Genomic DNA, 24923 nt, shown 5'->3' on the forward strand with positions numbered 1-24923 from the left:
ATTTTTTTAATTGCTGGTAGCCCATAGAGAAGCTAATGTTCTAAGTACAATAAATAAGACACTCAAGTTTCCTTGAAAAATAAAAGGTTAAAATGTGGCAAAATATTTTTTCATGATTAAAAGCATTTCTAACAATTTTAAATTCGATTTTCCTTAACACTGCCCATTTTAGAGATGTTCTTTCAGGGTACCACCTGTGGTTAAAAGAGATAAAATGGGTTTAGGGAGATTACAAAGTTGATAACAGTGCTTGTCCTGCAAAACTCAGGACCTGGGTTTCAACCATAGGTCCCACATAAGAAGGCGCATGCTTACAACTCCTAAGCTAAAGACCTGAGACAAGTGAGAAGATTGGGGCCAGCCAGTCCAGCCTAATCTGTTGGCCCAGGGACAGGCCCTGTCTTTAAAAAACAAAGCAGACAAGTAAGGAGGAACGATGTGCAGCGTTGACATCTGGCGTCCACAAGACACGACCACAGACTAGGTAGCTTACACAACATAGATGTACACATTCCACTCTAGAGACCCAAAGTCTAGAGGGTCCATGCTTCCTTCCGGGCTCTACGTGGAACCCTTCCACATCTCTGTCTCCCCAATATGGATAGCCATTCAAAACTGCTCTTCCTTCACTTGAAGATGTGTCCCCCGAACTCTCCCCAGGGGTCTCCATAGCTACATCCACACCTTCCCAAACAATTACAGTAGGATCCACTCATCCTAATGATCTCCTCTTAACTTGATTAAATATCTAATAAACCTTTTCCAAATCAGGATATCTTCATAGCTCTGCTGAGTTAAGCTTTCAATACTTTGAATGATGTAACACATCCCATAATAGCCTAGAGACAGTTATTTCCATATTATATATAAGTAAATGAAGACATAAAGCACCTAAGTGGCTTCTCTAAGGTCATGCGGAACAGAAAATGATTTATTTTGTAATTCATAAACAGGCTTTTCTTAACAGAGCGGTGTAGGAAACCACCAAATCAGTTAGTGATCTGCCTGGGATCCGAATTCACACCACTCTGCTGCTTAGGAACAAGTCTTACCTCTAGTCCAAACTACATGAACCTGTGGGCATGCCAGGTCATTGTTATCAAAACCAAATCCATTCGCCTTGGGGTATAATTCTATCATGTTATGTAACTCTGATTGGAAAAAAAACAAACAAACATCCTTTCTAAAACACATTTTATAGTTTCTACTTTCAGTTAACTTAGGGATATCATAATAAGCCATTCTTTAATAGACTCCATTCATAACCTCAAACATTCTTTGGCTGCTGTATATGGCGCTGATAAAACCTGGAGAATTCCGTGGCATATGAGACATGCTGGAACTTTCCCCTTCGGTTCACACGCCAAGAAATACTTCATTTTGGGTCACAGGATAAAAGGGACAAAGATGAAACAGTGATCTTTCAAGTGGCAGTGTAGGCATCCTAAGGAAACGGAGCTGGCTCTTTCCTCAAATCCTTGCTCTGATTATCAGTTGTGTCCTCCAGCGATGCAACAATCTTCGCATAAGCATCCTCCTCTCTGGGATTTTATTTGCTTGATAATATGTAGGTTCAGCTAAGAAAAATAACTGTGGGTCAGGGTACCAGGCGTAAGTGAAAGCATCCCAGTGGCCTAATCTCTGTAGCTGGGATGATGGTTTCAATGAGGATCTGTAAAGAATTGTTTTAGAACTCCTTGTGCACCTGCTGTTGTTTGCAGTGATGTGGTTGTAAGGCGATCTGCCATGATTCTTGACTGTGACCTAAAGACACAAGCTCCAGAAAAAGATAGGATTACTGATAGCACACTTGTGAGTTAATGAAAAAAAATCCAGATTTTGTGTGATTGTTGATTTTGAATTTAACTGATAAAGCCATGGGTTTCTTAGGATGTCTTGAGAACTGGACTGAACTGTAATAGCTTTTGGTTTGTATCTATGAATTCCTTTACCAACACTAACTGAGAATCTACTACATCCTGGGGATATGGCAAGGAATAAGAGATACATAATTTCTACCTTTGCTCCTTGGGAGGTCCTTCCCATAACAAAACAACATCATGTCATCTACTCAGATGCTGGTACATGTGGATCCATACTGTATGTTTGCCTTCTACTCTGTCAAGTCCAGATACCTTAGTCACAAATCAAGATAATTGGATCAAAATAACTCTACTATTTCCCTCCATTCCTTCTCTTCTAGCTACAAGTTCAAGCCACCCCATAATGTCAACACAGTAACTAACTGGGAATACCCAATGCAATAAGTGTTTCTGAAATTCAGAAGTTACTAGAAGACTACTGTGGTCAGAGACTGACCTCAGAGGGTCCAGTTTGAAGTCAAAGCAGAGGAAAGTGCAACAGGGGTATGCCAAGAATCCTATTTCAGAAGCCAGAAGTGCACAGACAAGCATGTCTTGAGCATTGTGTCAATATTAGCTGAGACACTAGCATTATGTAATAATAGCAGTTCATAAATAAGACTTGCATGAATTTATGGGCCTCTGTCAAACTACTATGTCATTTGTGGGTTTTTTTTTATTAATGACAAGGTCTCATTATGTCCTCCTTATTGGCCTTGAACTCACTGTTGAACAGATGACCTAAAACTCACAGAAATCCACCTGCCTCTACCTCCCAAGTACTGGGATTAAAGATTTATGCCACTACATCCAGCAAGAGGCAGTAAAGAAATACATTTAATAAAAAAGTCATCTTTGGATGACATTCGCTTTGTTTTATGAGATAAGAAGCCTCGCTGTCCTGATATTCACTAACATTTCCACTAGAGTTGAATCTGTATTAATCTTGCCTATCACTGAAACCCCAGCCTGAGGACAGCATCTGACATTCAGTAAATATTAACAGAATGGAAGAACCAATGAAAATGTGATAGTTAATGAGGACCTCAGGGCAAACCAGAAGCAGCCTGTGTTCAGACTGCACTGTATAATTAGAAGGCTATAAGTCCTTAATTCTCTGTTCACCCATATAAGTTATTCATACTAAAAACACATTTTTTCAGTTCTTAAAGGACAGTAAGACACAGAAATAAACTGGGCAAGGACATGTCCCCACAGGACTATGGGAAACACATAGTAGCAAAAATTCATTTTAGTAAACATTGTAAAACCATGGCTATGTCCAAAAGGCATGAACACATAAGATACAGTCCTGGGATTATAACTTGGTGGTAACATGCTTGTCCGGCATGCGTGAGGACATAAGTTCAATTCTGAGCACCAAGAAAATTAAAGATACAGCATGATGGTACTCTTTTGTTCCTCCAGGAGTGTTCTGGCATACTCAACCTGACACAGAGACTCCTTTAGACATCACAAGATAAACAATGTGACAAAACTCACTTGAAACACCACACCTGGTACTGCAGTATTTTCTAAGCATGTCCTTAGAGATGCTGCAGCACTTAGCATTCTGGATCCTTCTGTGTAAAAATCAACAGAAGACACATTTTCTTAGCATGTATCAATCAGACAAAACAATAGATTTTTGTAACATTTTCATACAGGTATATCCAAGAACTTGGACCACGCTCATCACCTCACCCCATCTAATTTCCTCTCCTCCCCCTCCAAGTTCATTTTCCCCCCAAACAGCACACCTTCTATTTCCATGTGATCTTCAATGTTTTTCTCTTCTAACTCCACATGAGAATAAGTCTGGGACAGCGATCTTATTAAGGCTCAAGAATCATCCGGTAACAAAGCAAAATTTGTAGCTGGAGAGATGGCTCAATAGTTAAAGAGTACCGACTGCTCTTGCAGAGGACCCAGGTTTGATACCCAGCACCCACATCCTGCCTCACAACCATCTGTAACTCTAGTCTCAGGAGATCTGATGTCCTGTCCTAGCCTCCTTGGGCACAAGGTAGGCAGAGATTACACAGACATATTATAAATCTGTGCATATGTGCTTATTGAGAGAGGTGAAACTTCACTAGACATGTTGCCACTATAGATATACTCACCAGGAACCAAGACTCCCTTGTTAAACTCTACCTCTAAGGTTATCTGTTTTGGAACAAGTGTAATCCAACTGAACACTGGCGATTTCTCAGCTCACTTGACTATTCTTATAGATAGATGGCCCCTAGAAAAAACAAAAGGTATAGTACCATTTATCATGCTAACAACTACATAACTATTCTTTCCAGCAAATATCAAAAAAGTAACAGCTAGAACCCAATTTGTAGGGAAGGAAAATGTAAAACCAAAGTAACTGGAAATACCAGTACATGATGGACTTGTCCATTCATCCTCAATGCTCCACTGCACCGTGTCTCATTTGCAATCCTTAGCAGCATCACTGTCTGACATACTACACTTCCGAGACAATTTTTGGAGCAGCCAAGTTCCCACTCAAAATTAAGTTGATTGGAGAAGCTGGCACAATGCTTACAATAGGCCATTGGAAGAATGGGATGCTGTTAGATCACTGAGATTAGAGCAGTGAATAGACACAGGAAGAACTAGTGTTGTCTCTGTTACTTAAACCTTTCAGAAAAGGAAGAAGAAGAGGAGGAGAAAGAAAAAGAAGAAGGAGAAGGAGGAGAAGGAGGAGGAGGAGGAGGAGGAGAAGAAGAAGAAGAAGAAGAAGAAGAAGAAGAAGAAGAAGAAGAAGAAGAAGAAGAAGAAGAAGAAGAAGAAGAAGAAGAAGAAGAAGAGAGTAATGCATGAAAAAACAGAGTTGAGTGTTGAGTGGTGAAAATCACTCAGACCAAAGTTCAAATCCCAGTCTTTCAGGCAGCAATTCTCTCTGAAATATAAATTCACTTCTTAGTTCTTGCCTATTGTTTGTTTCTGATGTCTGTGAATGTATGGTGTGAATGCACTATGAATGTATGTTTGCATGTATATGTGTGTGCATGCATGTATAACCCCAAGATTGATGGTAGATGTTTGTCTCTCTCAATTGATGTCCTTCTGATTGAACATAGGAATTGTCTTTACAGTTTTGTCTAACTAGACAGCTTGTCCTAAGGATCTGCTGTTTCTGAAGTTACAGATGGGCTGTCATGCCTACCTGGCCTTTACCTAGGCTCTTAGGTTCTGAATTCTAGTCCTGAGGCTTGTATGGAAGAAACTTTAACCATCAAGCCATATACTCAGCCTTCAATTCTTACTCATTAAACAGGATGAAAATACCTACCTGCTCAAGTTATAAGAATTAACCACAGACAAGTAATAATGTAATTATATAATGCAATTATCATATAAGTGTTGACTTATATACATGGTGCTAAATAAAGAATACCTACAGTTTCATATGTCTGGTTCCAGAAATCATGATTAGCATTAATAGTGGAAGCTTATTTCCTCTCAGTAAAGAAGAAAATTTCCAAAAGTTCAAATTGCCTAAAGTTCAAATCTGCTAGACTGTGGATTATGAGATGCTGAATTATCCAACATCAAGAGCCTTCTGGCAATACCAAATGACCTTTTACTATGCATGGAATTCAGTACATCCTTTAAATCCTACCGTGCAAATGCTGAGCCTTCTATTGTGCCTTGGAATAACTGATAGATTCTGAAACAATGAGTACAATTTTCCTGATTATTCTTGAAAAGCAAAGATAATGATATTAGACAGAAGGCAGGAAATTTGTCACAAGACATCAAATTTGCTTAAATGCCAACTTTGCATGTCCAAAAAATTAGTATTTAGATGCATGATTTTTTTTCTAGCAATTGATTTAGGAAAATAGAAAGGTCTAAATGTTCCGCAGCCTCTGGCTTTTAGTTGTCTGCTTAAATAGCTCTCACTGTTCTACTTCGTCTTTACCTCTCCAGTTGAGAAGTAGAACTGACAGAGGTACTTAAGTAAGTGCTGTAGATAAACCTTAGGAAAACATTCATTTACTTCCGATTCATCGAATATGCCCTGGAAGTTTTCAATCCTAGGCATCCTTCATTTCTCGGTTGGATGGAGTTATTTCTTTCTGTTCTCTCTATCCCACCCTGAAATAATAATAATAATAAAAAAACTAATTTTCATCTCATGAGCAGTTTTCTTCTTTTGTTCAAAGGATTTGCACAGTGGGCAAGAAACTGCTTGGCTCCCATTTTGTGGGTCTAGAATTCCTCTTTTTTAATGTTTCTTTGGTCTTATGTGGATCCATGCCTCACATTAGGTGCCATTCTGTTGGCAGAGACTCCTCATTTGTTCTTGGCTGTCCAGACCCAAAATAATCACATAGTGTAGCATGAGGGGCCGACTTGTTGGGGTTTCTGTCCCACCCGGTACCCCACAACCAACATGCCCCAAAAAGAAAATCACACAAAGTCTACATTAGGTTATAAACTGATTGGCCCATTAGGTTAGGCTACTTATTAGCTCTTATAACTTATGTTACCCCATTATCCTTATCTACGATAGCCACATGGCTCAGTACCTTTTCCAGCAGGGCAGCTTTCATCTTTCCTCTCTGGTGGTCTGGGCAGAACTGGCAGAGGGAGCTTCCTAGAATACTCCCAGTCTCTTTGCTCCACCTCTACTTCTGGTCTGGCTTTCCTGCCTATACTGCCTGCCTGGCCAATCAGCATTTTATTAAAATATGATTGACAGAATAGAGATAATTCTCCCGCACCATGGTGCATTGGCTGTCATGTTACATATGGCACCCACGTGGATAACTGAATCCACAGAAAGCCTGAGAAAGCTTGGGAAAGAATAGAGTAAAGCATGTTTTCTTGGTAGCAGCAATTTCTCGGGTCTACTCTGCTTACTAGAGGAAAGCAAGCACTCTCATCTAAGAGAGACTTCCTGACTCAGCTTTAGCTGCAAAACCCTGCAGCTCATTAAAAGGTCCTGCCACGAAACACTTAAACGGTGTTGATGAAAAGCTGAATGCATGCTTTTCGGTTTTCGGCAGTAGCAGGAAAAAAACTGTGCTGTTTTAAAATGTCAGCTTTCTGGGCAATCCTGCCAGGGCAAACTCTGACTCTTGCAGGCAGGCAATCCGACTGAGTGTGGTCTGTGAGCAGAATGCTGCAACTTGCTTGCTGGCAAGGGCTTTGAAACGCCATAGACTTGTGGCGATAAAAATGGCTCCAGCAGTTCCTCTGCCACGAGGCTGGAAAGCTAAGGAATGGGCTGGATTCAGCCGTCAAAGCCACGGCTTTCATCCTCTCATTAAAGACTCATGTGGTCAGAAAAAGAGAGACATACAGTAAAGAGAGATTCAAAGACAAAGAAAACCTCTAAATGGTTTACAGTGTGTTAAAAATATATACAGGATAAAAGTTAAAGTTCTTAAAGTAAAAAAGGAAAGAGAGTAGTTGGGTGTGGTAGTACACACCTTTAATCCCGATGCCTGGGAGGCAGAGACAGACAGATCTCTGTGAGTTCAAGGACAGCCTGGTCTACAGAGTTATTCCAGGACAAAGGTATATACAGAGAACCTGTCTCAAAAAGCCAAAAGTTAAAAGTAAAAATAAAAGAAATAGATGTTGAAATAAAGCCACATAATGATGGAAAATACACAGAGAATCTTGATACTGTGTGTTATTATGCTCTCTTTGAATTGTTTGAATGCTGAGGAAGAAGCAACAGCTGCTAAAAGACTTTTGTTTATAAATGCTGCAGAATTAATCCAAGATAGGTATTTTGAAAATACCTTGGCCTCAAAATTGAAGTCAAAAGGTATGTTACGTTAGAGAAGAGATTTTGCTTTTGTTTCCACAGAAAATGAGAGGCTGTGGATTCATTCTGAGTTAAGAAAAATCAGGTTCGATAAAGGAAGAGAAATCTTCGATAGGAACAGATGGCCCAGATGACAGAGTTCTTCATCCAGAACAGGTTTGAGACTGCTGCCTGAGATGATCAAGACTCACAGGATACTCCAGTCAGAACTTGATTATAACTCTAAATTTTCTTTAGGTCCCCATAAGATCATCAGCGCCCCCAACCAGCAGGAAGTAGCCTGAAATACTACGGCCACATTCCCAACAAATGGACTATGGGTATTTTCCTTTGTTTAAAAAAAAAAGAGGGAAATGGTGCAGGAGAATTATCTCTATTCTGTCAATCATATTTTAATAAAATGCTGATTGACCAGGCAGGCAGTATAGGCAGGAAAGCCAGACTGGAGCAAAGAGACTGGGAGTATTCTAGGAAGCTCCCTCTGCCAGTTCTGCCCAGACCACTGGAGAGGAAAGATGTAAGCTGCCCCGCTGGGAAAGGTACTGAGCCATGTGGCTATCGTAGATAAGGATAATGGGGTAACATAAGTTATAAGAGCTAATAAGTAGCCTGACCAATCAGCTTTATAATCTTATGGAGTCCTGTGTGTGATTTTCGTTGGGAGTTGCCGGTTGTGGGGTACCGGGCAGGACAGAAACCCCAACAAGCCGGCCCTCATGCTACAACATAGAAACTATATTATTTGCAATACTATTTGGCCATAGCTTAAGCATATTTCTAGCTAGCTCTTACATATTAAGTTAACCCATTTCTATCATTTTATATTTTACCACAAGGCTTGTGGTTTACCGGCAATGTTCCAGTGCATCTGTCTCCTGTGGCAGCTACATGGCATCTCCTGACTCTGCTTTCTTTCTCTCAGCCTTCAGTTTAGGATTTTCATCTAGCTCTACTCTGCCCTATCACAGGCCAAAGCAACTTCTTTATTCATTTACCAATAAAAGTAACACATATACAGAAGGACTTACTACATCGAAACTTCAAGTGGATCAAAGACATGATCATAAATCCAGATACAGCATATGATAGAAGAGAAAGGGGGAATGCACTTGAATTTATTAGCATAAGAGGAAACTTTCCAGGCAGAACACCAATAATAGCACAGGCAGTAAGATCAATCCTCTGAGATTCCATCTTATACCTGTCTGAATGGCTAAGATCAAAAACACAAATGACAACTTATGCTGGAGAAGAGGATGTAGAGTAAGAGGAATACTCCTCCATTGCTGGTGGGAGCACAAACTTGCACAACTACTTTGGAAATCAATATGGCAGATTTTCAGAAAATTGGGAATCAACATACCTCAAGACCCAGCTATACCACTCATGGGGATATACCCAAAGGATGTTTATTCATACTACAAGAAAACTTTCTCAGTAAAGTTCACAGCAACATTATTCATAATAGCCAGAACCTGGAAACAACCAAGATATCCCTCAACCAAAGAACAGAGTGTAGGCGTAAGTCACAAACAATCCCACACCAGTTTGGAATTATGATTAATAGAATGGTTATTTATTCAAAGGGGAAAAAACTTACAGATTACCGTCCCAGACAAAAGCCCCTCTGCGTGAACAGGAAAGGAGTCTAGGAGCCGGAAGCAGAGCCGGAAGCCAGAGAGAGAGTGGAGGACAGCCGCTGCTTTTTTAAAGAGAGAGAGACCACACCCCAATGGGCAGGTATCTCAGCGGTTATTGGCTGAAGGAGTGGAAGGAGCTCCCACAGCATCTGCCCCTTTTGTTTAAGTAAGAGAGTTCTAAGCCTACTACGAAATTACATACAATAAGTACAAACCTACGAAATTATATACAATAAATACAAATATCCTAATCTAACTAGCTTAAGTCTTGTATAACAAATAACTTGGCCAAGTCATGAGAGGAAAGTAACTATTTTTATATAATCTTCAATCCCATCGAAGATCTGAGAAGGGAAAAAATGTTACCTGAGTAATTAGGAAGTGCAATCAAACAACTTCCAGAACATGAAACAAATCACAGAGACAACTGGCTACCTGGACCACCCAAAGTCACATTTGTAGCATTGAAGCAACCAACTTTGGCTAAGGCCTGATGTAACTGACATACCATTTTCAAGCTGGTACCCAAAACAGGTCTTGTAATAGCGCTAATATCATGACATCATATCAACCGGGTGGAGTTGTTGTTATGGGGCCCCATCTTCTTCCTGGAAACTTCAAATGTCACTGTAGGAAAAACTGATTGTTCATTGTGGAAAACTTAAACAAAAATCATATAGACATGTACATACATACATATATTCAATGAAAGGCATGATAGATATATTTAATGAAAGGTATGATAGATATGAAGAAAAGTAAAGATGTTTTCTAAACTCATATTTCTTTCTGTTCCATATCATGGCTCTTGACATGAGACAGAAACTCCAGAAACTCTGGGTTTTTCTTTTAACAACAGGCTTGGAATTAGAGAGGGTCTGAGCCAGAGTCCAACTCCAAAACCAGCTCTATAAATTTAGAAATATGATTTAGTATATTTTACTTACAGAACCTATTCAGTTTTCTTGATAGTCCCTATTGGGCCGTTATTTTCCATCTGTCAGTATTCAAATATCCAGGGTCCCTTGAATTTTTCAAAGATGAGTGTTTTCCTGTGGAGATAAGAACAGAACCCTGCCCCCATTCTATATGTTTTTCTTACCACCTGTATGAAAATCATCATTGTAGATGAGCTGTCATTTCCCCTTTCCAAGAAGTTTCTCCTCTTCAAATCAAACCTTTATTAATTTTGATGGTATCCACAATTTTTCTTCTCCTGTGGAAACAAGAGCAAAACCCCTTCCCCAACGTAGCACATCTCCTGGCTTCCATTGAGAGGTCAGCACGTCTTTGAAATAAACAGGTTGGTTTAGTTCAGAAGTTTTTTCCATTATCCAATGCCTCTCCGCTGCTGTTGTTCCTTTCTCATTAGCATTAAGAAAATTCAAGGTTAATAAAGCATTATGCAATCGATTTCTTGGGGTATCTTTCGTCCCTTTCTGTTTGTTCAGCATATCCTCTATAGTACGATTTGATCTTTCTATAACAGCCTGATCTGTAGGATTATTTGGTATACCTGTAATGTGTTTTATATTATAACAAGCAAAAAAGCGTTTCATTTTCTTAGATACATATGCTGGACCATTGTCTGTCTTTATTTGTGCAGGTATACCCATGATGGTCATAACTTTCAATAAATGTGTGATTACTGAATCAGCTTTTTCTGAGCTCAGGGCAGTTGCCCATTGAAAACCTGAATACATGTCTATGGTGTGGTGTACATATTTTAATTTACCAAATTCCATAAAGTGGAACACATCCATCTGCCAGATTTCATTCCTTTGAGTACCCTTTGGGTTACTCCCTGCAGGCAGTGGTGTTTGATTATAGAAAGAACAAGTAGGACATCTCTTTATAATGTCCTTAGCTTGTTGCCATGTAATGGAAAATTCTTTCTTTAAGCCTTTACTATTGACGTGATGTTTTTTATGAAATTCTGAGGCCTGCAGAACGCTTCCAATCAATAATTGGTCAATTTCAGCATTACCTTGTGCTAGAGGGCCAGGCAGACCGGTATGGGACCGGATGTGTGTTGTGTACATTGGACAAAGCCTATTCCTAATTATGTCCTGTACCTGGATAAACAATGAAGTCAACTCTGTGTCATCTGGTATGAATTGAGCGGTTTCAATATGCAAGACAACTCTTTCTGCATATTGTGAATCTATAACTATATTAAGAGGTTCTTTAAAATCCCTTAGCACCATAAGAATGGCATATAATTCTGCCTTCTGGACAGAATTATAAGGGCTTTGTTCCACCTTACTCAGTTCTTCTGATGCCTCCAGTTATTGGAGTATCACGTACAATTCTAGGAAGAATCCAAGAAATTCTCTTTATGAGATTAAGTCTATCACTTTTGGGATAGTTGCTGTTAATTTCTCCAAAAAAATTAACACAAGCTCTTTGCCATGGTTCATTATCTTCCCATAACTTTCTTATTTCCTCAATAGTAAAAGGCACTATAATTTCTGCTGGGTCTATACCTGTTAGTTGACGAAGTCTCAGTTTACGTTTTAAAATTAATTCAGAGACCTTTTCTACATACGTTTTTAATTTTTACTTGGTTTATGAGGTATAAATATCCACTCTAAAATTATATCTTCCCTCTGCATTAAAATCCCTGTAGGAGAAATTCTGGAAGGCAGTATGACTAGGATGGAACTAAGATTTGGGTTCACCCTATCCACATGTGCCTCCTGTAATTTTTCCTCAATCATTGTCCGTTCCTTTTCTGCTTCGACTGTTAATTTCCTGGGACTATTCAAATCTTTATCACCATCGAAGGTTTTGTTTAAATGAACTATTAGATCAGGTGTTATCCCAACAGCTAGTCGTAGACTGAAAATGTCTCCTAACAATCTTTGGAAGTCATTAAGAGTCCGTAACTGGTCTCTCCTAATTTGTGCCTTTTGTGTTTGAATTTTCTCTACCCTATTCTGTAACCTAGGTAATTAATAGAATCTCCTCTTTGAATCTTTTCAGGGGCAATTTGTAATCCCCACCTAGGCAAGACTTTCTTTACTTCTTCAAACATACTTTCCAAAGTATCTTTATTTGAATCAGATAATAAAATGTCATCCATGTAATGATAAATTATGGACTTGGGAAATTGCTTATGAATAATTTCCAATGGCTTATTAACAAAATATTGGCACATTGTGAGACTATTGAGCATCCCCTGTGGGAGGTCAGTCCATTGATATCTCCTAGTAGGCTGAGAATTATTATAAGTAGGCACTGTGAAGGCAAATTTTTCTCTATCCTTTTCTTGCAAAGGTATAGTGAAAAAACAATCTTTCAAATCAATAACTATAAGAGGCCATTCTCTTGGTAATAGAGAAGGCAAAAGAATTCCAGATTGTAGTGGACCCATAAGTTGAATTACCTTCTTGACAGCTCTTAGATCTGTCACCATTCTCCATTTACCAAATTTCTTTTTTACAACAAACACAGGAGAATTCCAAGGACTGGTTGATTCTTCAATATGGTTAGCATCTAGTTGCTCTTGTACTAGCTGTTCCAAAGCCTGTAATTCATCTTCAGCTAGAGGCCACTGCTTGATCCATATTTGCTTCTCAGTTAGCCGTTTTAAAGGTAGGGCTGTTGGTACCTCTAAAGGTTTGCTATTGGCTGTATGTTCTTGTACAGCCTGAATGACCTTTTTCCGTAATACCTCATTATATCCTTCCCAGAATTGTGAGTTCCTGGAACTACAGGAATGTTAATCTGGGTATTCCATTGCTGTAGCAGGTCACGGCCCCATAAATTTATTGCAATATTGGCTATATATGGCCTTAGTCTTCCTATTTTCCCTTCAGGCCCTATGCATTCCACCCATCTTGTGCTTTTTTTTTTTTTTACATGAGATAGGGTTCCAATTCCCAGGAACTGAACATCTACCTCTTCAAGGGGCCAATTCAGATGCCAAGATTCTGGAGTAATGATACTTACATCCGCACCTGTGTCTAATAAGCCTTCAATTGCAGCTCTTTTAAGAGGTCCTGCCATAAAACACTTAAATGGTGTTGATGAAAAACTGAACGCATGCTTTTCGGTTTTCAGTTGTAGCAGGAAAAAAGCTGCGCTTTCTGGGCCGTCCTGCCAGGGCAATCTCTGACTCTTTCAGGCAGTCAGTATGACTGAGTGTGGTCTGTGAGCAGAATGGTGCAGCTTACTTGCTGGCAGGGACCTTAAACCACCACAGATATGTGGCAATGAAAATGGCTCCTGCGATCCTCTGCCACGAGGCTGGAAAGCTAAGGAATGGGCTGGATCCAGCCGTCAAAGCCAAGGCTTTCCATATTGCTTAGTAAATTAAAGGCTCATGTGGTCAGAAAAAGAGAGATAGATGGTAAAGAGAAATTCAAAGATGAAGAAAACCTCTAAATGTTTTACAGTGTGTTAAAATTATATGCATGCTAAAAGTTAAAGTTCTTAAAGTTAAAAAAAGAAAGAGAGTAGTTGGGTGTGGTGATACACACCTTTAATCCTAATGCCTGGGAGGCAGAGGTAGATTGATCTCTGTGAGTTCAAGGTGTGGTAGCAAACACCTTTGAGCCCAGCACTGGGGAGGCAGAGACAGAGGGAGCTCTGTGAGTTCAAGGACAGTCTGGTCTACAGAGTTATTCCAGGACAAAGATATATACAGAGAACTTGTCTCAAAAAGTCAAAAGTTAAAAGTAAAAATAAAAGAAATACAGGTTAAAATAAAGATGGAAAATATGCAGAGAATCTTGATACTGTATGCTATTATGCTCTTTTTGAATTGTTTGAATGCTGAGGAAGGAGCAACAGTGGCTAAAAGACTTTTGTTTATAAATGCTGCTGAACTAACCCAAGATAGGTATTTTGAAAATACCTTGGCTTCAAAATTGATGTCAAAAGGTATGCTACTTTAGAGATTATAACTCTTAATTTTCTTTAGGTCCCCATAGGATTATCAGTGCCCCCAACCAGCAGGAAGTAGCCTGAAATACTACGCCACATTCCCAACAAATGAACTATGGGTATTTTCCTTTGTTTAAAAAAAAGAGAGGGAAATGATGTGGGAGAATTGTCTCTATTCTGTCAATCATATTTTAAATAAAATGCTGATTGGTCAGGTAGACAGTATAGGTGGGAAAACCAGACAGGAAGTAGAGGTGGAACAAAGAGACTGGGAGTATTCTGGGAAGCAGGAAGCTCCCTGAATTCCTGCCCAGATCACCAAAGAGGCAACATGTGATCTGTCACACTGAGAAAGGTACTGAGCCATGTGGCTAACATAGATAATGATAATGGATTAATATAAGTTACAAGGACTAATAAGAAGCCGGACCTAATGGGCCAATCAGCTTTATAACTTATAGAGATCTCTGTGTGATTGATTTTCTCTGGGACTTGCCTGCTGTGGGGTACCGGGCAGGAATAGATACCCAAACAAGTCGGCCTTCGTGTTACATTCAATAAAAATGCCATTTATACAGACTCTTAGCTTTGGTCTTTGATCGTTAATAGAAGTCTGCCAAAATATACGTTTACTCTGTCCTACTGAATTTTTTGACTCATTCTCCACATGTAATTCATCATTTAGACCAGTATTACTTTTTACAGCAGACATTGGAGTTTTCAATTTTCTTGGTGAGACACATTTTCCACTGTAACTGGGAATGACTGGGCCACTTTTGGCTTTGGTGTCTGCGAGAGGCCCCTCAAGGAGTTTCCCAATGGTATCTGGTTGCCTTGTCTGTCTGTTGTTGACCTGCATTTGTTGGACCAATGTCAGCCTTTACTGCATCTCCTACATATACCTGAAGGCTGAGATCTCCTACTTTTGTCATTCCCAGAGGAGATATTATTCTTAGAATTCCTTTGTCTGTAATCCCTTTTCAGATGTCCTAATTTACCACAATTAAAACACCTGGTAGTTTGATGTCTCCTCATAGCTTTGGAAATCGCTTCTCCTATCCAGGATTCATCATTATAGCTAAACATCTCAACATTCATTGTATGCTGTATCCATTCTTCCATAGGTGCTGATCTAGATCTTAAAGACCCAATTATCTTTTTACATTCTGTATTTGCATTTTCAAAAGCTAGAGATTCAAGAAGTATTCGTCTAGCTTCTGGGTCTGTTACCCCTATGTCCAGAGCCTTAATTAATCTTTGCACAAAGTCAGTAAAGGGTTCTTTCTGTCCCTGCCTAACCCTGATATATAATTCGACCCATTTTGCTGGATCTTATATTCTATTCAAAGCATTCAAGGCTGCTTTGTGACATAAGGACAGCACTTCTTCGTCATAAAGAGCTTGGACCTGTGGATCAGCATATGCTCCTACACCAAGAATTTGATCTTGGGAAACCTCCACACCTTTTGCTCTTCCTTGCTGTTCCATATGTTTGGATTCTTCTCTGAAATAAATTCCAAACATCAAGGAAGGTCCATCATCTAAAACTGCAGACACTAGCTGAGAGAAATCATGGTGAGTAGCTCTGACATTAGAAGCCCAAGTCCTTATCATTTCCTTAACAAATGCAGAGTGCAAGCCATAATTAACGACAGCTTGCTTAATTTCTTTTAAAGCATTCATTGCTATTGGTGTCCATCTAGCTTCTTTAACTCCCTTTGAGCCTTTAGAAGTTGACACTTGGTCAGAATAAATTACAGGGTATGTTGTTAGAACCCTGGGTAAGCCAGTTCTAACAGCTGGTGGTGGCCTTGTATCCTGTCCTTGTGTCTTCTTACTCTGTTCACCAGCTCCAATAATTTCTTCAATCATTTCTAATCTTTTTATCATCATCTCCCTTAAATCCTGAATCTCCTGACCTACCCGTGTTTCTAGGAATTTCACTAAGGTATCAGTTTTTTGGTGCCCATTCTGGAGGTACATTCTATCTGTTACCTTATCAAAACTTTGTGGTAACATCTGAACATCAAATTCAACAGCCTGAACCCTTTCAGGTAACTTTCTAGTACCCTTGGATATGGAGTCAATATTGTCTATCATAGTATCCACTTGTTCAGATAACCCCTGATTTTCAATAATTTTAATCCTTTCAACTAGTTGTTCATTATTAGTCCATAAAAACTGTATCTTCCTTAATGATAAAATATTGAAAAGAAAACTGAAATCTAGTAACAAGTAAATTAATGTACCCCCGTAGTCATATAAACCTTGCATGACATAATCCATTGTATTAATAAAGAAAATAGTAAAATTGGTGTTGGAAACAAAAGCTGCCATATTACCTCTTGTCTAGTAGGCGGTGCTGTTGCCAAGTCGCGACTAGAACCACTGCAAAGGTGACGGAAACAGGGTCCTGTTTCAGTGTCCGCCTTAGTATTTGTTAAAAACTAGGAAATATAAGTTGCTCAAGAAAGAAAATGTAATTAAATCAATTCCATACACGGAACCAGAAACCTAGAATCCAGGGGTAGAAAAGAGGAACCTGGAAGCCATGTATGCCTCCATGTAACCGAGCCATTCTGATTCACACCACTAAAGCACCACACTTACAAGGGAAATTTAAAAACAACTCAGAAAAGAGCAAACCAGGCAGGCAGAGACTGTCCCGAGCCTGTGGAGCTTGGGAGGTGTGGGGTTTAATTGAACTGTTGGCTCCACACACAGGGCACAGGCCACAGCTGAGGGAGGGCTCGTGACTAGCCAAGCTGGCGGCAAGCAGTTGAGTGGGGGGAAGGGGGGTTTCTACAACCAAACGTGGGGCGCCAGATGGAGGCGTAAGTCACAAACAATCCCACACCAGTTTGGAATTATGATTAATAGAATGGTTATTTATTCAAAGGGGAAAAAACTTACAGATTACCGTCCCAGACAACAACCCCCCTACGCTAGGAGCCAGAAGCAGAGCCAGAAGCCAGAGAGAGAGTGGAGGACAGTCGCTGCTTTTTTAAAGAGAGAGAGACCACGCCCCAATGGGCTGGTATCTCAGCGGCTATTGGCTGAAGGAGCGAAAGGAGCTCCTGCAGCAACAGAGAGAGGAAATGTGGTGCGTTTACATAATGGAGTATTACTCAGCTGTTTAAAACAATGATATCATGAAAATTGAAGGCAAATGGATGGAACTAGAAAAGTCTCATCCTGAGTGAGGCAATGCATACCCAGAAAAAAACGAACATAGTATGCACTCACTTGTAAGTTAATATTAGCTGTAAGGTAAAGGATAACCATATTACAGTACACAGATCTAGAAAGGATGGGTAACAGGTGGGCTCAAGGAGGAATGTTAGGATCTCCCTGGAAAGGGGAAAGAGAAGAAATTTCATGGGTGGCCTGTGGTAGGGTGGGGAATGGACCATGAAGGATCAGATTGTGGAAGCATGGAAGCAGAGAGTCCTGAAAGAGATGACTGGAAAGCGGAGGCATTTCAGGGTCAGGGAGAGACCCAGTGCCAGGGAAACTCCCAGGAATCTACAGAGATGACCCCAGCTAAGACTCCTACCAATAGCAGATACATAGCCTTAACTGGCCATCTCCTATGACCAGACAAGACTTCCAGTGGAGAGACTGAGACACCAACCAGCCATATAAGCTCTGACCCTCAGTCTGTCCTGCCTTTGGGATGTGCTGGGGTCAGGGTGGCACAGGGATTGTGAGAGTGGCCTGATACACAATTAATAAAAACTCAGAGTCAGAAATTGGGGTTCAACCTGAATCTCCAAAAAGTAAAGCAGCCAGCCACTGGCTCTTACCTTGACCTTAGTCTGAAAATGGCGATCCTGCCTCCAGGAATCTCAGAATGAGACCGAGTCTGAGAGCTGTCTCATCCCATCTTATATTCCTCTCTAGGGCTGGGATTACAGGCTTGCACCACTGGGATTGAAGGTATGCACCACCTGATTTCTATGGCAACTAGGGTGGCTACTGGGCTTAAAGGTATGTGTTAGCATAATCTGGTCTGTAAGGCTGACCAGTGGGGCTGTTTTACTCTCAGATCTTCAGGCAGTCTTTATTGAAATACATTTGAAATGCCATTACAGTGGCCAACCAATGACTCATCCAGCCTGAGACCCATGCCACAAGAGTGACACCTGACACTGCTTGGAGCACCACCTGGAGCACCAGGACCTGGAGGCTGGATGTCCCAGACACCTAGGATAGAACCAAACATGCCTGGAGGGAAAAAAATGTCAATGTAATGATGCCTAACACATTCTGCTATACTCAAAGATTGGTGCCTAGCCCAATTGTCATCAGGGAGGCTTCATCCCACAGCTGATGGAAATAGATGCAAAGACCCACAGTCAAATTTTAGGCTGAGCTCAGGGAATCTTGATAAAGTGAGGGAGGAAGGATTGTAGGCACGAAAGCGGTCAAGGGCACCCCCTCCCCCCCAAAAAAAAAACCTTCACAGAATCAACTAACCTGGGCTCATAGGAGCTCACAGATTCTGAACCAACAACCAGGAATCTTGCATGGCATTGTATAGGTCCTTCTACATAAATGTGACGGTTGGATAGCTTTGTCTTCTTGTGGGACTCCTCTAACAGTGGGAGCAGGGGCTACCTCTATCTCTTTGGCAGGCTTTTAGGAATGTAGCCCTCATATTGGATTGCCTTGCCCAGTCTTACTTAATACAGGGGGAAATACTTAATCTTACTGCAACTTGATATGCCGTATTTGGTTGATATGCATGGGAGGCCTGTCCTTTTCTGAAGAGAAACAGAGGAGCATATGGGATGGGGAAGCAGAGGGGAGGTTGTGGGGAGGAACTAAGAGGAGAGGTGGGAGAGGAAACTGCAGTCTGAAGGTAAAATAAATAAATAATAAAACAGGGGTTGAGTTTGGCATATTAGATTGTAAACAATGAGCTTCACTCAGGTTATGTTAAGAAACAGAGCTCTTGTAGGAGAACGCAACGGACTGGCACTAGACAAAGAGGAACTCAAGCTATGCCCTCCCCTTGGGGCCTTGTTTGGAAGGCAGGAGCAGGTAGTCTCCCACGTACTTGTAAGTCTGATTAGACTATCGCTCTAGTTCCTCCTCTGAGAGGCAGTCTTTGTCTCCATGGGTCGAAGAGGTTTGATCTGCAGCTACACACATTCCTTACTCCCAGATTCAAAACACCACACAGCACCAACTTCTGGCTGTCCCTGACATCTATTACCTCTTTTCACCTCTCTTCACTGCACAGACAACTCTGTTTGCCCCCAAAGTTGGCAACCTTTTTAGTTATGCCCTTCTTCCTAATCAGCTCTTATGGTTAAAGGATGCATAAGCTGCTGTTGAAGTCAAGGATGACATCACTTGGTATCGGGTCGGGAGAGCACCTAAAAGGTATAAGGATCATGAGTGATGTGAATAAATTACCTCCAAAGCCATTCCAGTTCCAATGTATGGATTTTGTAAAGGTAATTTCCATTATCTTGGGCTCTAGCACAATAGCTAACTCAACCCATAATGCCTTACAGAGTGGCTGAAGGGAAAAATAAAGACAACAAGGGCTACTGAGCAGCTTCCATCCCCTGGGGAGGAAAAGGAGTGCTTCAGGGACCCAGCCTCATTTCCTGAAGCCATTCTATTATCCCAGCTGTATCTGTGGTTTCTATTAACCCCTCTGTGCTATTGATCAGCCTGGTCACAATGAAAGAGCTTTATTGAATTCCAAGTAATGGAAACTCATTACATGGCCTAGATAATTAATTACCAATTCTTTCCTTTTAGTGAAATTGAAACTGGCTGTGGAGAACAAGCTGAGTGAGCCCACTAATGTAGCCTGTTTGAAGCTTTATTTAATGCCCGGGAGGGGACTCTCTACCCTGGCCTTGGAGATGTGTTTGATGTACTGCAGACCCTTGATGCAACCCAAGCACTTCCCTTCAAAATAAACTGCCTCTCCAAATGGGATCAATTGAAAGGAGGAGGCACTTAAGCCACACAAAGCAAAAGTAGCCAAACAAAAACACAAATCATATAAGGGAATGAAAGCAAGACATCACTTAACTGGGACTTTTAAACCAGGTCATCGGAGATGCTTTTTGCAACCACTTTATAAGTCAGAAGGAGGAAGTGGATCTGTGCCTTCAGTCTCCTTCTATTCTCCACACCCTGAGTTACTGACCAGGAAGCAGTACCAATTCAAAGAACTCACAGCACCAAGGATAAGTGGACTGAAAACCAGAGTCGAAGTTCCTGACCTTGCTAAACCATGAGCTAGCTCATTTGTACACACAATCTCTTCTTATCCAGAGATAAGATCCATGATTTGACTCAACACAAAGATAAAATACTTGGGAAAGAAACTGTCTAGACTAAGCAGGTACACACTGATTTTTCATGCCACTATTCTTCAGATTATAGACTATAATAATTGTTTCCATTGCATTTGCATTGTATTTGGCATTATAAATAATCTAAGTAAGCTTTACAATACACAGGAGAGCTGTGTCCTGCTATACAATTTTACTTAAGTGACTTAACATAGGCAGGCTTTGTTAGTCATAAAAAGTTATATTAGTTACTTTGTAACAAGGCCTACTAGACACTTCAAGAAAGACCAACCAATTAGATTCAGTCACAGTGAGGGAGGGCAGAGCAAGCTTGTTTCTATCACCCAGGACCATGATACAAAGGCTGTTTACACTGGGGTGGGCCAGGAATCAGAGAGGACCAGAATCAACCTTCCAGGACCTGCCCCTGGTGTTCTACTTCCGTCAACTAGGCCTCACCTCTCCAAGGTTCCACGGATGCCCTTCCCCACTAACAAACAGCATAGTCCTCCAGTGACAAGCATTTAAGTCATGATTCTGTAAGACACATTTGACAGTTGAACCATAGCAAGAATCCTGGAATCAACCCACCTGAAAACACACTGTGTGTACCATTTGATTCTTACAACACACAGTGCAAGCTAGATACAGCATCAGATGAAACTGTTCTCCTAAAAGCTTCTTCAGCATCTAGTCCTGTCTTTATGACTGCTGGCATGCATATGAAACATCATGGTAATCTGTATTTTGTAGAACATGTTCCCAAGATATTTAAAGCCCAGATAACAGGTATAAAGCCTGGGAAAACTGGACAATCACAACACAATATCAAACCATCAGACTCAAAAGCATAGTGTTGTGTGGTTCTATTTATAGGCACCTCAAGATTCCTTTATATAGGAATCTATAGGTCTATACACTCACTATTCATACATTTGACTGAGTGTACTGCAAACTTCAATTAAATGTATTATATATTACAATATATAATGTATATTTATATTATGTATTTAAATTAAGGTTTATGATATATTGCAAATATATACATAACTGCAATGTATATAACTCTCTACCTCTCTCTATCTGTCTCTGTCTCTGTCTCTCTTTCTCACACACACACACAAACAGGTATCAAATCTAAGCATTTCAAGCTCAGTGAAGTTTCCTTAGACAGCTAAGAAAGGAAAGCACTAATATATAGTTGATGTTCTTTGGCTCCTGCTTTTTTTTTTAGTCTAAAATATTTAATTTGCAATTTTCCACAAATGCATGAAATTTTCCTTAAGCTCTGTAAGTTATCCATATGCTTTCCACTTCATGTAAATGAAATCGTAAGTACATACTACATGGTGCCAAGCTACATGTTAGTCAGCTTCCCGTGTCTATGACAAATACCCAAGGTACCCAATTTACAAAGATTAAAGACTTTATGTTGGCTTATACTTTTGAAAGATCTAGTTCTCAGTCGAATCTATTGCTTTAGGACCTGTGATGAGACAGCAGGTTAAAATCACCTTAAGAGTTCCGGTACCACAACTGAGAGCCGCACCTGTATCCATGCCTTCCCCACCATGATGGATTGTGCGCCCGAATCATGAGCCAAAATGAACTGACCCCTGTACGTAGCTTCTTGTCAGTTATTCAGTCACAGCCTAGTCAGTGTTTCCATTGTTGTAATAAAACACCATGGCCAAAAAGCAAGTTGTGGAGAAAAGGGTTTATTTGACTTACACTTTTATATCACTGTTCATCATCAAAGGAAGTCAGGACAGGAGCTCAAACAGGGCAGGAACCTGGAGGCAGGACCTGATGCAGAGGCGGTGGAGGAGTGCTGCTTACTGGCTTGCTCCACACGGCTTGCTCTGCCTTCATTCTTGTAAAGTCCAGGACCATCAGCCCAGGGATGATACCACCCACAATGTCCTGAATTCTCCACACAACAGGCTAAGAAAATGCTCTACAGGCTTGCCTACAATCTGATCTTATGGAAGCATGTTCTCAATCAAGGTTTCCTCCTATCAGATAACTCTACCTTGTGTTAAGTTGACATAAGATTAACCAGCACAACTGACTCCTTGTCAACTTGACACACAAACACATCACTATTAACCCACGCCTTTCCTTTCTTATTCATTTCCAATATCTCATATTAAAATCATGAATAGCATTAAAAGATACACAGTCTTTACAAAATCAAACACACTAGGATTTTGGTCCCTTAAAATAGCCAATCTCTTTCAAAATTCAGTCTCTCAACTGTGGACTCCTGTAAAATAAAAATTAAATGAAAAACTTTCTTACCTCAGGAGAGAAGAACCAGGGCACAGTCCCAATCTGAACAAAGCAAAACCAAATTCCCAACAGTGTAAATAGCAAAATGCCCAATGTCTGGGATCCACCCATGATATTCTGGGCTCCTCCAAAGGTCTGGGTCACTTCTCCGGCTCGGCTCTCTGCAGCACACACAGCTTGTCACCTAGGCTCTGACTGCTCCACTCCGCTGCCGCTGCTGTTCTTGGGGGTCATCCCATCTCCAGAATGAGGGGGTCCTTCTGCTGCAACGGGGCTGCACATCCACTCACTGCCTCTCCTCGGCTCTCTTTATGATGCCTATCCTCGGCTCTCTTTATGATGCCTATCATATCTTTATGATGCCAACTTCTCTGAGTAACCCTTTCAGTTCTGGGCCTTCAATCGCCACTGAGACTGCACCTTCACCGGTGGCCTCTCCTGGCCTCTCACAGTGCCAAGCCTCAGCTGCTCTTCATGACCCCTTTATGCCTTCAAAACCCAGTACCTCCTGAGTGACTCTTACACTATCATGTTAGATGGCCAGCACAAGATACAACTATATAACTTGAGCTGCTTCAGAATACAGCTCTGTGAGCTCTCAGGAAACGCCCAGAATATTTTACCTTAGTAATGCTGGTCTCTTCTTAATCACCAGCAATTTCTTAGCTACAACTGACCGGCATTGAATATCCCAGCAAAACAAAAGGCTGCACATTAGTAGTTCTGGTAGCTTGTTAATCACAGCCACGTCTTCAGCCCCAACAAATGAGAACCACAGATTCTTCACACAAAAAGCCTGGTAGTCTTTGCTTCTCTCTGAAATTTCACCAGCCAGGTCTCCATCTTCTGCACTTCTCTCAACACTCAGTGACTACTCTAGGCCAAAGTCCTTCCACAATCCTCCCCAAACAACAACATGATCAGGTCTGTCCCAACAATACCCCACTATGCTGGCACCAACTTGTCTTAGTTAGGGTTTCTAATGTAGTGATGAAGTACCATAGCTAAAAAGCAAGTTGGGGAGGAAGGGTTTATTTAACTTACACTTCCAAATGACTGTTCGTCATCAAAAGAAGTCAGAAGAGGAACTCAAACAGGGCAGGAACCTGGACACGGGAGGGGTACCACTTACTGGCTTTCTCCACAGGGGTTGTTTACCCTGCTTTCTTATAGAACCCAGGACCAGCAGCCCATGGATGGCACCACCCACAGTGGGCCAGACCCTCCACATCAACCACTAGTTTAAAACCTGCCTTATAGCTGGATCTTATGGAATCATTTTCTCAATTGAGGTTCCCTTCTTTCAGATGGCTCTAGCTGTGTCAAGCTGACATAAGACTAGCCAGCACAAGTGGCAACAGTGAGAGATTACTAAACCACTTCTGTGTATGCTGGGCAGCAAGCCTTTGGTTGACATCAATATAATGGGAAGGACATGTAGCACTAAGCAAGGTTGTGCATCTTGTGATCAGAAATTCAAAGTCAAGATGGGAGTTCCATTGCTCCCATAAGGACGCACAGTTAATAGCCTTCTCCTAAGCCTACCTCAAAAAAGTTCCACAGCCTCTCAGTCACGACAAGCTGAGGACAGATTCCTTACCACACTGGCTTTGAGCAGGCTGCTTTCACTGAGCACAGGATTCTGAAGAATGCAGTATAGCAGTCTACACCAAAGAGCGGGTTAACACACAAACACACTGCTAGTGTGTTTATCGCCACATGATTCAAATAGAAGTCACTACAACCTACAGAATTTCTTCACAGGACAACTTTAAAAAGTAAATACCAGATTTCTCCTCAGGAATTCTCTGCTCTTATGATCACTGGAGCTGCTCCAACTTAAAATATCACTATTTTCCACTTGCTGAAATTCAAAGCTAAAACTGGCACTCCTTCCTCAACACTCAATCATTTTCTTCTTGGTTTTAATATACTCTTAATTCTCTGTGTGTGTGCATATGTGTGCAGGTTCCCGCAGAGGCCAGCAGATGGCGCCAGATCTCCTGAAGCTGGGGTTAAAGACAGGCCTCGGTGACCTGATGAATTTGAGTCCTCTGCAAGAACTGTGCCTCCTCTTAACCTCTGAGCCATCTCTCCAAACCCTACTCATTCATTT

At 40.9% G+C, this 24923-nt stretch overlaps 1 long non-coding RNA gene across 1 annotated transcript; it reads right to left on the reverse strand.

Annotated features, from left to right (window-relative positions):
* Nucleotides 1-579: 579 nt before the first annotated feature.
* Nucleotides 580-23075, reverse strand: LOC125399549 (uncharacterized). Its single transcript, XR_007231711.3, has 4 exons — nt 22817-23075; nt 3989-4110; nt 3366-3445; nt 580-1777 (listed from the first exon to the last, which is right to left on the reverse strand). It is a non-coding gene; the product is annotated as an uncharacterized LOC125399549 (long non-coding RNA).
* Nucleotides 23076-24923: the final 1848 nt, after the last annotated feature.

Source organism: Myodes glareolus, chromosome 14, assembly GCF_982192425.1.
Source record: "Myodes glareolus chromosome 14, mMyoGla1.1, whole genome shotgun sequence".
NCBI classification, from domain to species: domain Eukaryota; kingdom Metazoa; phylum Chordata; class Mammalia; order Rodentia; family Cricetidae; genus Myodes; species Myodes glareolus.